At 43.2% G+C, this 13,253-nt stretch overlaps 1 long non-coding RNA gene across 1 annotated transcript; it reads left to right on the top strand.

The window, feature by feature from the left end:
* The first annotated feature begins 383 nt into the window (after positions 1 to 383).
* On the top strand, positions 384 to 5,832 carry LOC112061815 (uncharacterized). The gene is made up of 3 exons (XR_002890413.3): positions 384 to 605; positions 1,398 to 1,491; positions 3,943 to 5,832. It is a non-coding gene; the product is annotated as an uncharacterized LOC112061815 (long non-coding RNA).
* The last annotated feature ends 7,421 nt before the right edge of the window (positions 5,833 to 13,253 follow it).

Genomic DNA, 13,253 nt, shown 5'->3' with positions numbered 1-13,253 from the left:
CCAGTAGAGAATGGCCATGAAAGAGGGGAATCCCTCCGGGCACAAGCATGCAGTAGCCAGATCATGTGCCTGTGCCCCATTCCCTCTCTCCTGCAGCAAAGGGGATGTTCTGAGGGATGGAGGGCGAGTGCACACAACACCAACCTCCACTGGTACAGGATCACTTAAGAACTCTTGCCAATGGACTAATTTAGAGCAGCCCAGAAGCTCATCTAAGTCACTTCAAGGCAGAGACAGATCCTCAGACTCAGGAAATCTTAACTGGATCTCCATTATGCCCCTTCTTCCCTCCCCACACCATCCCACCCCACACACACCAAGTGGTGTTCTGGCACTGGAGAGAATATAGCTATGTAATTTTAATTCTTCCAGACACAGCTATTAATACAGGAAAAGTAAATACACAGCTAGACCAAGGTCTGAAAACAAGGCCTATGTATCCATATGCTTGTGCTGATTTCTGCTAAAATAATGATGTGCTGGAAGGAGCTCATGGAAGCTCCTGGTTAATATTCAATTTCCCCACCAGAAGGAGCTGTGCAGCTTTACACAAGGCCATCAACAGGAAAGACATTTTAAACTCCAGTTCTCTCTACAGAGATGAGGTGAGTGAGGTAATATCTTTTATTGAACCAATTTCTGCTGGTGAAAGAGACAAGCTTTCAAACTACACAGAGCTCTTCTTCAGGTCTTCTCCTCTCTATAGGCCAGAGGTGGGCAAACTATGACGGCTGGTGAGACCTTCCTGCCCAGCCCCTGAACTCCTGGCCCAGGAGGCTAGCCCCCGGTCCCTCCCCCGCTGTTCCCCCTCCCCCGCAGCCTCAGCTCACTGCGCCACTGGCGCACTGCTTTGTGCAGAGGGGCTGCGAGCTCTTGCTGGGCAGCGCAGCTGCAGAGCCCAGCCTGTCCCAGTGCTCTGTGCTGTGCTGGGCAGCGTGGCTGCCTGTCCTGCTGCTCTGGGCGGTGTGGCTGTAGCACTGCCAGCCACCGGTGCTCCAGGCAGCGCAATAAGGGGGCAAGGAGCAGGGGGTATTGGATAGAGGGCAGGGGAGTTCGGGAGGGTGGTGGTGGTCAGGGGGTGGGGTTTTGGATAGGAGTCGGGGTGGCAGTCAGGAAGCCTTCGGCGGCATGCCTGCGGGAGGTCCGCCGGTCCCGCGGCTTTGGCGGCAATTCGGCAGCAGGTACGCCAAAACTGCGGGACTGACGGACCTCCCGCAGGCATGCCGCCGAATCCGCGTTACCAGCAGACCTCCCGCTGGCGCGCCGCCGAAAGCCACCTGACTGTCGTGCTTGGGGCGGCAAAATACATAGAGCCGCCCCTGGCTGCTTCCTCTCTGCCTCTGCTCACCTTCTTGCTAGCTCCTCTGCTCTCCCCTCCCCTTTGCCTTTCACTACAGCACAGCAAGTGTGGAGGAGCTGGCAGAGGGAGATCAGAGAGGAGATAGCTGGCAGCATATGACAACATCAGCTGACCTCAGTTTATCAATCCAGGTAAAGTTCAAATAAAGCTGCTCATTAGGTAAGGGATGGAAGAGGGCAGGGGGAGAAACAACCTTTGCCACTGAGAATACCAGAGCCCTAGTTTTTAGCATGTTTCATAAATCAGTTTATAAAGAGTTTACACCTGTCTAGCTGGCCAGAGAAAATAGCTTGCTAGCAACAACTATATTTAAAATGAGTCTAACTAATGTGAATTGAATTAGAGCACATGTAACAGTAAACGCAAGCGACAGATATTGACCCCTATCATGTCATGGAAGTACATCTTTTTGTAACTAACTTTTGTAAATATCATTCTATTACCAGCATCCCTGTGTGTCACACTTTTATTGCAGTACACAACAATACAAACACACTATTTATTTTCTTGAGAACTGGCCTTGTGCTATGGATCATACATACCCCATGTGGATATTGGTTCTTTGTGTAAAGTATGTATGTGTTCAGCCCAAACAGAAAAGAGGGCTGAATTCCCTGCCTCTGATAGAGCTCAGCAACTTTCTGCAAAGTCGAACTTTTATCGGTGGGTTCATAAAGCTGCTGCTGAAGAGCAAATGGTTTGCTTTTGGAATGTACCATATTGCAGTTGTCAGCTATTTTCAGAACATTTTCCTGAAGCCTCCCATCCTTCAGTTTTCAGGATATCCCAGGGCCACCCTACAAGCATTTCTCTCTCACACAGCACTTCAACTGACACAAGTTGAGCACTATGCTCTACTTCCCATATAATCAGCATATTTTCTTTTCAGGAACAAAGCATAAACATTTCTAGACTGTGCGCTTATGGCCAGTTGTTTAAACGTCCTCAGCACTCAGCAGCTCCCATTGACATTAATGGGAACTGCTAGGTGCTGACCCCTTGAAAATCTGACTCGATGTATTGCAAGTTGGTTTTGGCAAGTGAGGTGCCTCCTGGGTGGTTATGAGACAATGTGTTTATTTAAACTGGAAAATGATAATAGAGTCCCAGTCCCTCATCTTTCCTGTCTACAAGCATCTTCTCTCCATCTAGGAACTTATAGCATACCCATCCCTCTGGTATCTGGGTGCCTCACCATGGTATCTGAGCACACAGTCTTAGTACAAGGAAAAGTATGGTGTGGGGGGTTGTATTATTGTTATTTTGGAGGGAAGAGGACTTCTTATTAAAATACTGGCAGCAATTCCTGGCTAGTGTCATGTGGGTCCTGAAAACACAATAATACTTTTGTAGGTCTGGGAATTCCCCTCCCTCTTGCCCTCCACCCCCTTCACTGTTTGGTTGCAGATGAAGTTAAAAATCAAAATCTTGCTGCTGGAGGGAATAAACTGTACATCTGTTCCCAAGCTCAGAAATGACTGAAATCAGATTGTTTATGGCTCTACAAGGACATTTCCTTGTTTTAACAGTCAAAGGCTAATGCCAATTCTGTCTTCTTCCTGTTGTAGCTATAGTATTGCTTTTCCTTTTTATGTTAGAAAATTATTGCACTGCATTTTGGTCAACAAATTAGTAGGATGTATTATGTGGTATAGCTGCTTAATTATGCATATAAGTATTCAAAACTATACCTTTCAAGTCACAGGTAAGGCTGTTGCTTACATGAATTAGCCTGATGGAACACACTCATGTATCAATCTAAGGCAATACTTAGATCACAGTATCACGGCATTCACGGCACATTACATCAGCATGTCACAGTGAAATGTGATGGCAATGCAACAAAATGATGCTATCTTGTAGTGACATTCTATCAGCCCTAAGATTTGTATTCAGCTACATTCCACTAGCTAAGTTCAGGATCACCCCCATCAAAATCACACTCATCCTAGATGAGTGACAGCTCTAAGGTGCATTTCCAGCACAAGGTCATCACCATATAACACTTGTTGGTGGCCTGCCATTCTGGTACCTTAAAATTGTTCCTCTCTAGTAACAGTGAATTCCTGTAAAAAGGTACTCCCTCCCTCAGGTCGAGCAGAATTTTAAAGCTATAGGACTATGTTCAATGGTATAATGTTCTCAGGGCAGTTCACATGGTGAACTGCCATCACAGTTAATATCCTTCAGAGAAGTCCAAACCCAGAAGCCAAAGACTGAACTACCCTCTCACTCATAAATTTGGCCCGCTCACTATGAAATGAGTCATCTGGATGGGATGGTGCATGGAAACTGGTACTACCACTTCCCATGTGGTACATGTTCTGAGGCTAGGTGAATTCAGTTTCCAATGCCATCAGTCTGGCATCTTTCACAAATGGTACTGGAGACTGAGCTATACCTATGAGATCTCCTTAGTGTTTCAATTGCCCAAGTTGCACTGAACATTGGAGGGTTACTTGGCAGTTATCACAGTCCTCCTTGATTTTTTTCTATGAAATGAGTCCATTTTGTTGAACAAAGAATGTTATGCTTCTCAGAAGCAACTACATTCTAAATGATTTTCCTTTTTGACCCATTAGCCTGTTCCTGCTGTTAAGAAAGGACACCCCTGCTCATGAGTTAAATGTCCACAAGTGATGAAGAACGCTAAAGAGATTAACTTGGTTCATCTCCATTTTGTCCATATTTCGTATGAAATTTGATGTCCTTGCAGATGACGAATTACGTAAAAGTCCTTGAATTATTGCCAAGCAATGTCTTGAAGGGTGGCCTGTGTGTTGTGTAGCAAGCCAGATGGGCAGGACAAAGGCTGAAGCAGAGAAGCAAGATAAAAATAAGGGAGGGCAGTACAATAGTAGAGTGATAATTAAATAAAGCAGCAGTACAAGACGCTGAGGACTCAATTCTGTCTTTAATTAACATGCGTGTGCATCCTACTGACTTTAACAGAAGTTACACTAGTGCAATTGAGCACAGAATTGGTCCACTGAGTGCAAACAATGGTGTAGTAAGATGTCATTCTTCAACTGGCCAGACAGCATCTGAGAACTCGATGAAGTAATCACCAATGGCTTTAATTTAATGAACTTCGTTGTGAGATACTTTGATCACCATCTTTGTCCATCACTCCACTAAATGGCAATAGCATTGCTTTAAAAACAACCACGACCAACAACAACCAGAAAAGGTTTTTTAAAAGATGGGCCACAGCACAAGGCCCAGTTTACACAGGGACCTCTCCCTCCTCCCAATGAAGAAAAACGATGGCTTTTAAGAAGCAGTTTCTTAGTGTGAAAATTAAAGAAAAGGGTTCCTCCCTCCTACTTCTAAAGGTTTAACTGGGTATGACCTGGTAATCCCGGGTTCAGTTACAATTCACCTACAATTCCAGTATATTTTGGGGGAGACACCTTTTATTCACATTTTCTAATATGTGGAAGAGAAATATTTCCTTTTTTTTTCAGCTCTTACATAAACTATTTATTTATTTTTCCCTGCTGACAGAATTTTTTTCCCTTCAACGGGGATATTAAATGTAATGGGCCAAATTCTTCTCAGTTACACCACTCTAATAATAAATAACAAATGTGTAAAGCACCCCACCCCGCACAAAAGTGATCGGAGTGGTGAACAATCATAAAAACAATTTCTCATTAACTAATAAAAAGAACTACCCCAACCTCAACAAAAATTCCAAACAAGGGAGAGTAAACAAAAATCAATAAGAACTATAAAATAGCAACAGTGGTTGTAATTGAAAAACAATGCTGAAAATAATAAGCATTTAGGTATTTGTAAATGTGGGGCGAGATAAAGAAAGCCAGATTTCAGCAGGGAGCAAGTTCCACACTATCAGGGCTACCCAGCAAAAGCTCAATTGTTTACCGACTTCAGGCACGATGGTGCCCCAGGCACCGAGATGTGAGTGCAAAACTGCATCAGGTGGAGGCTCCAGGAGAAGATCTCAAATCTAGCCAGGGCCATTCTTCCAAACTAGTTTTCTGTTCTTACCATCAAATGAAATCTGTTTATAGCTACTTTTGGATTTGAATCAATCTAATAATCACACTGGTTTCTCCATTTACAGAAAATAAGCACGTTTGATGGATTACCTGACTCTGTGGCCTTCATAAAACACCATTTTCTATTAAATATAGAAAAACCAGGATTTATTACTAAAATTATTAGTTAAGATGCAAAAGCAGATTGTGACTATGATTGCTACTTCCTTGTAATCCTAAAAAACAAGGAATATCTATCCTACTGATAGAAAGAACTTGCAATAGATGTATTCATAATGGACTAAATTCATCCCCAGCGTAACTCCATTAGTCAATAGATTTACATCAGGGATTAATTTGGCTCATAATGTTTACGTATTACCTGGATATAAATTAATGTAATCTGACAAACATATTGGTGATTAGCTCAAAGCCTACAGTGAAAGTCCACCATAGCCACTAAAAAGCAACAGAGGGTCCTGTGGCACCTTTAAGACTAACAGAAGTATTGGGAGCATAAGCTTTCGTGGGTAAGAACCTCACTTCTTCAGATGCAAGTCAGAAGTGAGGTTCTTACCCACGAAAGCTTATGCTCCCAATACTTCTGTTAGTCTTAAAGGTGCCACAGGACCCTCTGTTGCTTTTTACAGATTCAGACTAACACGGCTACCCCTCTGATATTCATAGCTACTAACACTGTAGAAAACAAAAATTAAACAAAACCCATAGCCCTTCATTCTCTCATCTGCTATATTTTATGTGTTTGTGGTGTAATGAATTTTATTTATGGGCCCATCCTAAAAATCCTTATCCCCAAAGTAGTCCTTATTCCTGAATACTTGCATTGATCTATTGGGATTGTCTGGGGGCAATTTTCTGCAGGATTGAACCATTACGCCCCAATCCTGCAAATGCGTGACTTCAGTTACATAGTGACGCAGTGACTACTCAGATGCATAAAGTTAAGCAGGTGCATAAGTGAAGGACCGGAGCCTTAGTTTATAAGCCTCTAGGAGCAGGAATGTTGCCTTCTTACATGTTTTGTAGAGAGATGAGCACACTATGGGGGATAAAAAATCTTTTATGTATTTCTATGAAAATTTAATAAAGAGATAATGATGTTTTAAAAAAATAAAAAAGAGCCCTCTGTCCTCAGTGAGACTGGTTTGTCATCACTGCACCGCTCTCAGACACACTCCCATGACTCACAAGTCAACTGAGGCCAGTCCTACCTCCACAGCCCTCATCTTATCATCCCATGCTGAGTGCTAGGCAGAGAATACATGACACCTTAAAACCAGGACACAGTTATGAGCTGACAGTATTACCGGTTCCTGTATATATATTAGACTGAGACAGAAATCAGTGAGCAGCTTCAGTTAACCCGCAGTGTAATTCATCATGCTGTATAGCAATGCAGCGAAGGCAGAGGGGAATCTGAATTTAATTGCTACAGCAGCAGAGGACCCTAGCAAATAGAGAACTATGAAGGGCAGGGTTTAAATTCATTCAGCAGCACATCAGTATTTAATACCATAGCCAAATATCATTCCTTTACTTCATCCTACCATTCCAGCAAAACAGAGGGTTATTATTTGTTTTCCCATAAACATGAGCATGGTTCATTTTTTAAAAGGCAGAAAAATGGAAGAGGTTTAGGGGTGCGGTGTGTGAGAAGCAGAGTAAGAAACAAACAGACACAGTGTAAGGGCCTGATCCTGACATTTTTACTCACATGAGTTATCCTTATATACACAAGTACGTTCCACTGAAGTCAGTGGCACTGCTCTCATGTGCAAGGATTTCCCACAGGAGTAAGAGTTGCGGGATCAGGTTCTAGTATTTTAAAAATGAAAAACAAATCTCTAGTACATCCCATCTCCTTTCTCTCTCGTTTACACACACACACACACACACACACACACACACACACACACACCTCACACCTGTATTGTAAATGCAGGCTTTGTTGCTGCTTCATGTTTTGGAATCACCAGTTTTAAAACCAAACCTAGTTTAAATTATTATTATTTTTTTAAACGCTTGAAGGTATGGTTAAAAAAATCCTGCGAACCATTGGTGCACATCTAATTATGTACAATAGTTAGTGCTGTGATAGTAACCATTTAAAGGCAATGATGATTCTGTTGCACAGTAGGGGAAGTACAAAAAGGTCTGATTTTCAGGAATACAGAAAGTGCCAAATGAATGTGACTTGAAATAAAATTCAGCTTTAACGCTGTTGGAAGCCAACCCTCTGACCTTCTGTTTTGGAGTACTGCACCACCACACCCATAGGCCTCCATTTCATGTTTCACCCTAGACAGTCCCCAGGATACCACAGCTACAGAATTCCCTCCCATTAGCTGCAGGAATCCAGGATATCCATGGCAACCAGTCTCTAACCCCAGGGAGAAGGCAGCAGAATTGAAAGGCTCCATTCTGTTTCTACATCTACAGCTCAGTAAATTGACAGCATAGTAGTTTCCTAAACTGCATTAGATTAGGATGTACATTTCTATCTTTTCTTTGTTTCCCTCAGCCTCTGCAGCTCTCAGCATAGGGTGGTGAATTCTTCACTGGAGTGTTTTCCTAAAAAGCCCTCATACTGCTAATTTTGCTGGATTGGTTTATGTATAACAAAGCATACTTTTTCCTGACAGACTTTTCACACTCTTTCAAAATTAGTATTTAATAGGCATGCCTTGCAAATTACTGACAAACATATAGGCTCCAACCATGCCAAGTCTTTTGTAGTGCGGCTCTTATAAACCATGCAGCTACATAATAAATAGGGTTTTATAACACAATTAAATTGCAGGATCAAATAACTGTAATCATTATAAAGTGATTGTTTATGCCACAGATATTTAGACAGGATAACAGATTGCACATTGCTTTCTCTGTCTTTGCCAGTATAGCCTGAATAGCTAATTTGCACACCATGGCCCTGTGGATTTGCAGCTGAGACCCCAACGGATTTGCAGAAAACCTGTCAGCAATAGACCATTCGGTCCACAGGCTCAAAGAACTCACTGGTATAGGCTTTAGCATTGATTTCTGTTCATTTGTTACATCAGTGGCCCCAGAATAACAGGACTGCCAAAGAATTCTGAACTCTGTTCAGGAAGTTTTTTGATCTTTTGTTCATTATCTGATATTTTTGGATATCTGGCTAAATCTGAGTTTCATTTAGGATTTGTATTCCTTGAATGGCACTTTTTGTTTCACTCTGTGACACTTCTAGCCAGCTTTTTAAAGAAAAAAAGCAATTTAATGTGAATATAGCCTCACCGAGCAGTCCTGACTCCCTGAGCATGCAGCTCAGTGATAACAAACCTCTGTGTTCTGTCAAGGTTGGTTCTGACTTCCGTAATGCATCACTTTAAAGGGGACTGAAAGTCAGACATCTTAGCTTATCCCTTCCGGGGGAGAACAGTGAAACGGGCTTTTGGAAATACACACGCAAGAATTTGACATTCCTTTTCCTAGTTCACACAAAGTACAGTACATCTATGCATACTTAACGAAGCACCTCTGGTATTAATCAGGGGCAGGGTAGATCATTAAAAAATGTGATTCATGCAGCCTTCCTGTCTCACCCCTTAAAAAGTTATTAACTAACTTCATTATATCTAAGGGTAATGGCTGGCTAGAATTCTTGCTATCAACTATTTTACTTTGCTGGCACTGCAAATTAGGGCTTCAGGTTGTCAGCAAAAAAATTGGTTTGAGGAGCTTGGAGAAGGAAAGTATTAGCTGTGATGTTTGCATAAGAGCTAAAAATAGAATCAGAGTGACAGTCATGCCTGTACAGGGAGCTAACACAAGAGCTACATATCCCAGTTAAACCCTTAGGGCTTATAATTTATTGTGTTATCATTGCCCCTTTTTGACCCAACCGGCTAGTCAAGTTCAAGGCCCTGGGGATGTTCCAGATGGAAATAGTAGTTGATGGAGTCTGGTATTTTCTTGGATGCAATCTTATTTATGTACAAGGAATTTATGAAGTCCTGTGTCTCTGAACACAGAAGGAGCCAAGAAGAAAAGGAGCAGTTTCATCCTCAAAGCCTCTTTAGCCAACGCCAGATCCTAAAGCGCTTGCTCTCTAGCTTTTTCCAGGGTCACACTGTGCTTCCAGGCTCCTGCTTGACTTTCTTGTTTCTCCTTTTCTCTCTGTTCTTGTTTGTTCTCAATTTCTGTGTGAACTGTCTTCCCTGTTACCCAACCCCACTCACACATACCCAAAACAATACTCAGCCAAAAGTTACTGGGAAGGTTCACTCACACACCTTTTGTCTGAGGTGGGGGTTTAAGCTTCCAGTGATATTAATTGAAGGGGGAGTGCACACCTATCAATCTCAATGGAGTTCTAACTCAACCCATAACTAGGTTTTGCCCAGCTCAAAATACCACCCCCATCTCTGCTTTGCTCAGCATCCCGATAAGGCCTAAAATTGTTACACGCAACAACCCATCCCAAAACAGAAAGAAAAGAAATAATTTAACAAATTTAAAATGATACAAGATTTACTGTTCACATATATACAGTGGCTTTCTGTCAAGATGTTTTCACATCATTGTGACATACCCAGGGTACAATCCAGACTGAGCAGGTGTGTCACCCCTGTCCTCCAACCTGGGGTGCCAATTACACTGCTTTGCTGCTGTAGCTTCCAGCCTGGATTGCTCACAAACACATGTACGTCACTCCCACTTATGTCTGTGTGCATGCTTCAGCCAGCCAGCCAGCCAAACCAAGGCTCTTTCCAGGCTGAATTATACTGCAGGGTAGCCCCAACACCAAGCCCAGATTTACCCCTCCTCTCCCCCCCCCCCCCCCCAAAATGTATGTCCTGTACTGCCCAGCCCTCTCCTGGACAATACACATTTAAATAGGTCTGCTATTTCATCAGTGGAAAAGGTATGCACACATTTTGCTATCCCCAATGGAGTTTCCTAAACACTTCAGTTTAAACACACTGGATTAGATAAAACAATAAAATTAACCACAAAGAGATAGAGAATACAAGTAATAAAGTGTAAAAGTCAGAAATGGTTACAAGGGGGAAAAAAAGATAAAATGCAACTAATTTCTAACTTAACAAACTATGTGGAACTCAAAGCAAAGTTTTCCTCACCACATGCTCTCCATAGTCTTACTGGCCAAATTTCTTTGGTCAGGACCCTTTCTTCTGTTAAGCGGCTGCTTCCTTTATCCCTTCACATGCAGTGAACTGATGGACAGAAAGTGAGAGAAGAGGAAAGGTGTCTTGGCGTGTTTGTCTCCCTTTTTGTAGGGTCAGTGTCCCGTTCCCCCTCTCCCCCCAACCCAGAAAACATTTCCAGCTGAGATTCGGGAGATAGAAAGTCTACAGCAGGGTTTGGCAACCTTCGGCACGCGGCCCACCAGGGTAAGCCCCCTGGCGGGCCGGGTCAGTTTGTTTACTGGCTGCATCCGCAGGTTTTGGCCAATCGCGGCTCCTATTGGCCGCGGTTCGCCAGCCCAGGCCAATGGGGGCTGCGGGAAGTGGTGCGGGCTGAGGGATGTGCTGGCCGCCACTTCCCACAACCCCCATTGGTCTGGAGTGGCGAATTGCAGCCAGTGGGAGCCACGATCGGCCGAACCTGCAGACGCGGCAGGTAAATAAACCAGCCTGGCCCGCCAGGGTGCTTACCCCGGCAGGCCGTGTGCCAAAGGTTGCCGATCCCTGGTCTACAGGAAAGGATGCCCCCTGCTGCTTTTCCTCACCTGTTGGCAGGGCCACCCAGAGGATTCAGGGGGTCTGGGGCAGAGCAATTTTGGGGGCCCCTTCCATAAAAAAAAGTTGCAATACTATAGAATACTATATTCTCGTGGGGGCGTGGGGCAAATTGCCCCACTTGCCCCCCCCCCCCCCCCTCTGGGCGGCCCTGCCTGTTGGAGGTTCTTCAGCTTCCCTTCCTGCTTGATGACTCTGATTACTGCTTAAATGCAAATTAAGAAGAGCACACATTTCTTTCTTTGAGACAGACCTGTTTGCCTCAGTTTGGAACATGTGTTAAGAACAGCATACAGTGGAATGTTATAACTTCACATACAATGTTGCCACACGTTTTATCAGAATATTGACCAGCAAATTATGACTTTTCAGATGATACCTTGCAAGAAGACATACCTTATAAAAGATTATTACAATCGGGTATGGACACAGGGGTACATTCTGTCACAATCACTAACCCAAAATGAATTTTATTCCTATCTAAATCTCTGGCTTTCTCGCTGTGGATTTCTTTTCAAACAGCCTCTGAGGAGTGACTATTGTTGCTGTGGAATTTGGTGGCTGAATCAAATATTGATTGCCAGCCTCTGTTTCAGGAAATGGGCAAGAACATCACTGGAAATGTGCTCCACTGGTGCCCCCACAAAATACTGCAGCAAAGGGCCTCTCTCAATTTTTTTTTTTTGGGGTGGGGGGAAGGGAGGGCTTCTTAGCAACGCAAGTATCACATTTCCTGCACCACTTTTCTACATCCTGATTGTGTTTTACCCAATAGAAATTCTCCCTTCGCTTAGCTTAGGCTTCTACAACCCCAGAAGTGTTCAGTAGTTTTAAGAGCATGACATCACCTCGGTACCTCCTTTTTCAATGTATCTGGTAACTGGTTTCTCCCATCTCCTATATAATATTTCATCTGTGAAGTCCAAGTTTTCCCACAGTGACCAGAAAGCTTTTACTGGGGTGTTGTGAGGGGACACTATATTCCAGGGTGGCTGCATTTGTTGACTGATTTTCCAGTCACACACACTCCTGCTATCAGGATCCTCTCTTTGGTTTTCAGTTGATCTGGGATCCATTCCTGCCACCTCATCCACATTGCTTCAGTGGATGGACCAGGACTATGGGCTCTGGGAATTAGAGGAGTGGAGGGACACTTATCCCCTTGAGCATCTAATTCATTGTTTTCTGCTCAAGGAAGTGCTTGTAATTAGCCACCCACAAGGCTGTCTGGACAAGAAACCAGCATTCTCATGCTCATGGCCAGACCTGCAGTTTTTCCAAACACCTGGCAAGCTGTCCCTCAGGATTCCTGAATCTAAAGAGTAATTGCAGGGAAGCATGATCTGTCTATAGATTTAACCCAGGGATTGGCAACCTTTCAGAAGTGGTGTGCCGAGTCTTCATTTATTCACTCTAATTTAAGGTTTCGCGTGCCAGTAATACATTTTAACGTTTTTAAATGGTCTCTTTCTATAAGTCTATAATATATAACTAAACTATTGTTGTATGTAAAGTAAATAAGGTTTTTAAAATGTTTAAGAAGCTTCATTTAAAATTAAATTAAAATGCAGAGCCCCCCAGACTGGTGGCCAGGATCCAGGCAGTGTGAGTGCCACTGAAAATCAGCTTGTGTGCCACCTTTAACCCATACTAGGAGTTCCTTTCACATACGGCAATAATTTCTCTCAGGGATTTAGACTTTTGCTATAATAAACTACCACCCTTTCATGTTGCTTGTGTCCTTGTGTCAATAGTGCCCCCAAACCATAAGCACTAGCATCTGTGTTCAATATGAAAGGGGGTTTGAAATATGGATAGGCCAAGACAGGAGCAGTCACCAGAGCATTTTTCAAACACTGAAAATGGTAATCACACTCTATTGACCACTGAAATAGTTTCCCTCTCACTCTACCTATGCATTGGTTTCGCAATATTAGCAAACCCAACAATAAACCTTCTGTAATAGGAGCAGAGCCTTATTAAAATGTGAGTGTTTGGGGAGCTGACCAGCCTCAATTTTCTTTTTCTCAATGGAAATTCCCTCTTCACTAACTGTGTGCCCAAGATAAATTACCTCTTTTTGAAGCATCTCACATTTCCTTGGGTTCAATTTCAAATTGGCTGCCT

This window comes from Chrysemys picta, chromosome 1 (genome assembly GCF_011386835.1).
Source record: "Chrysemys picta bellii isolate R12L10 chromosome 1, ASM1138683v2, whole genome shotgun sequence".
Taxonomy (NCBI): Eukaryota; Metazoa; Chordata; order Testudines; family Emydidae; genus Chrysemys; species Chrysemys picta.
This window is presented reverse-complemented; position numbering and strand designations above follow the sequence as displayed.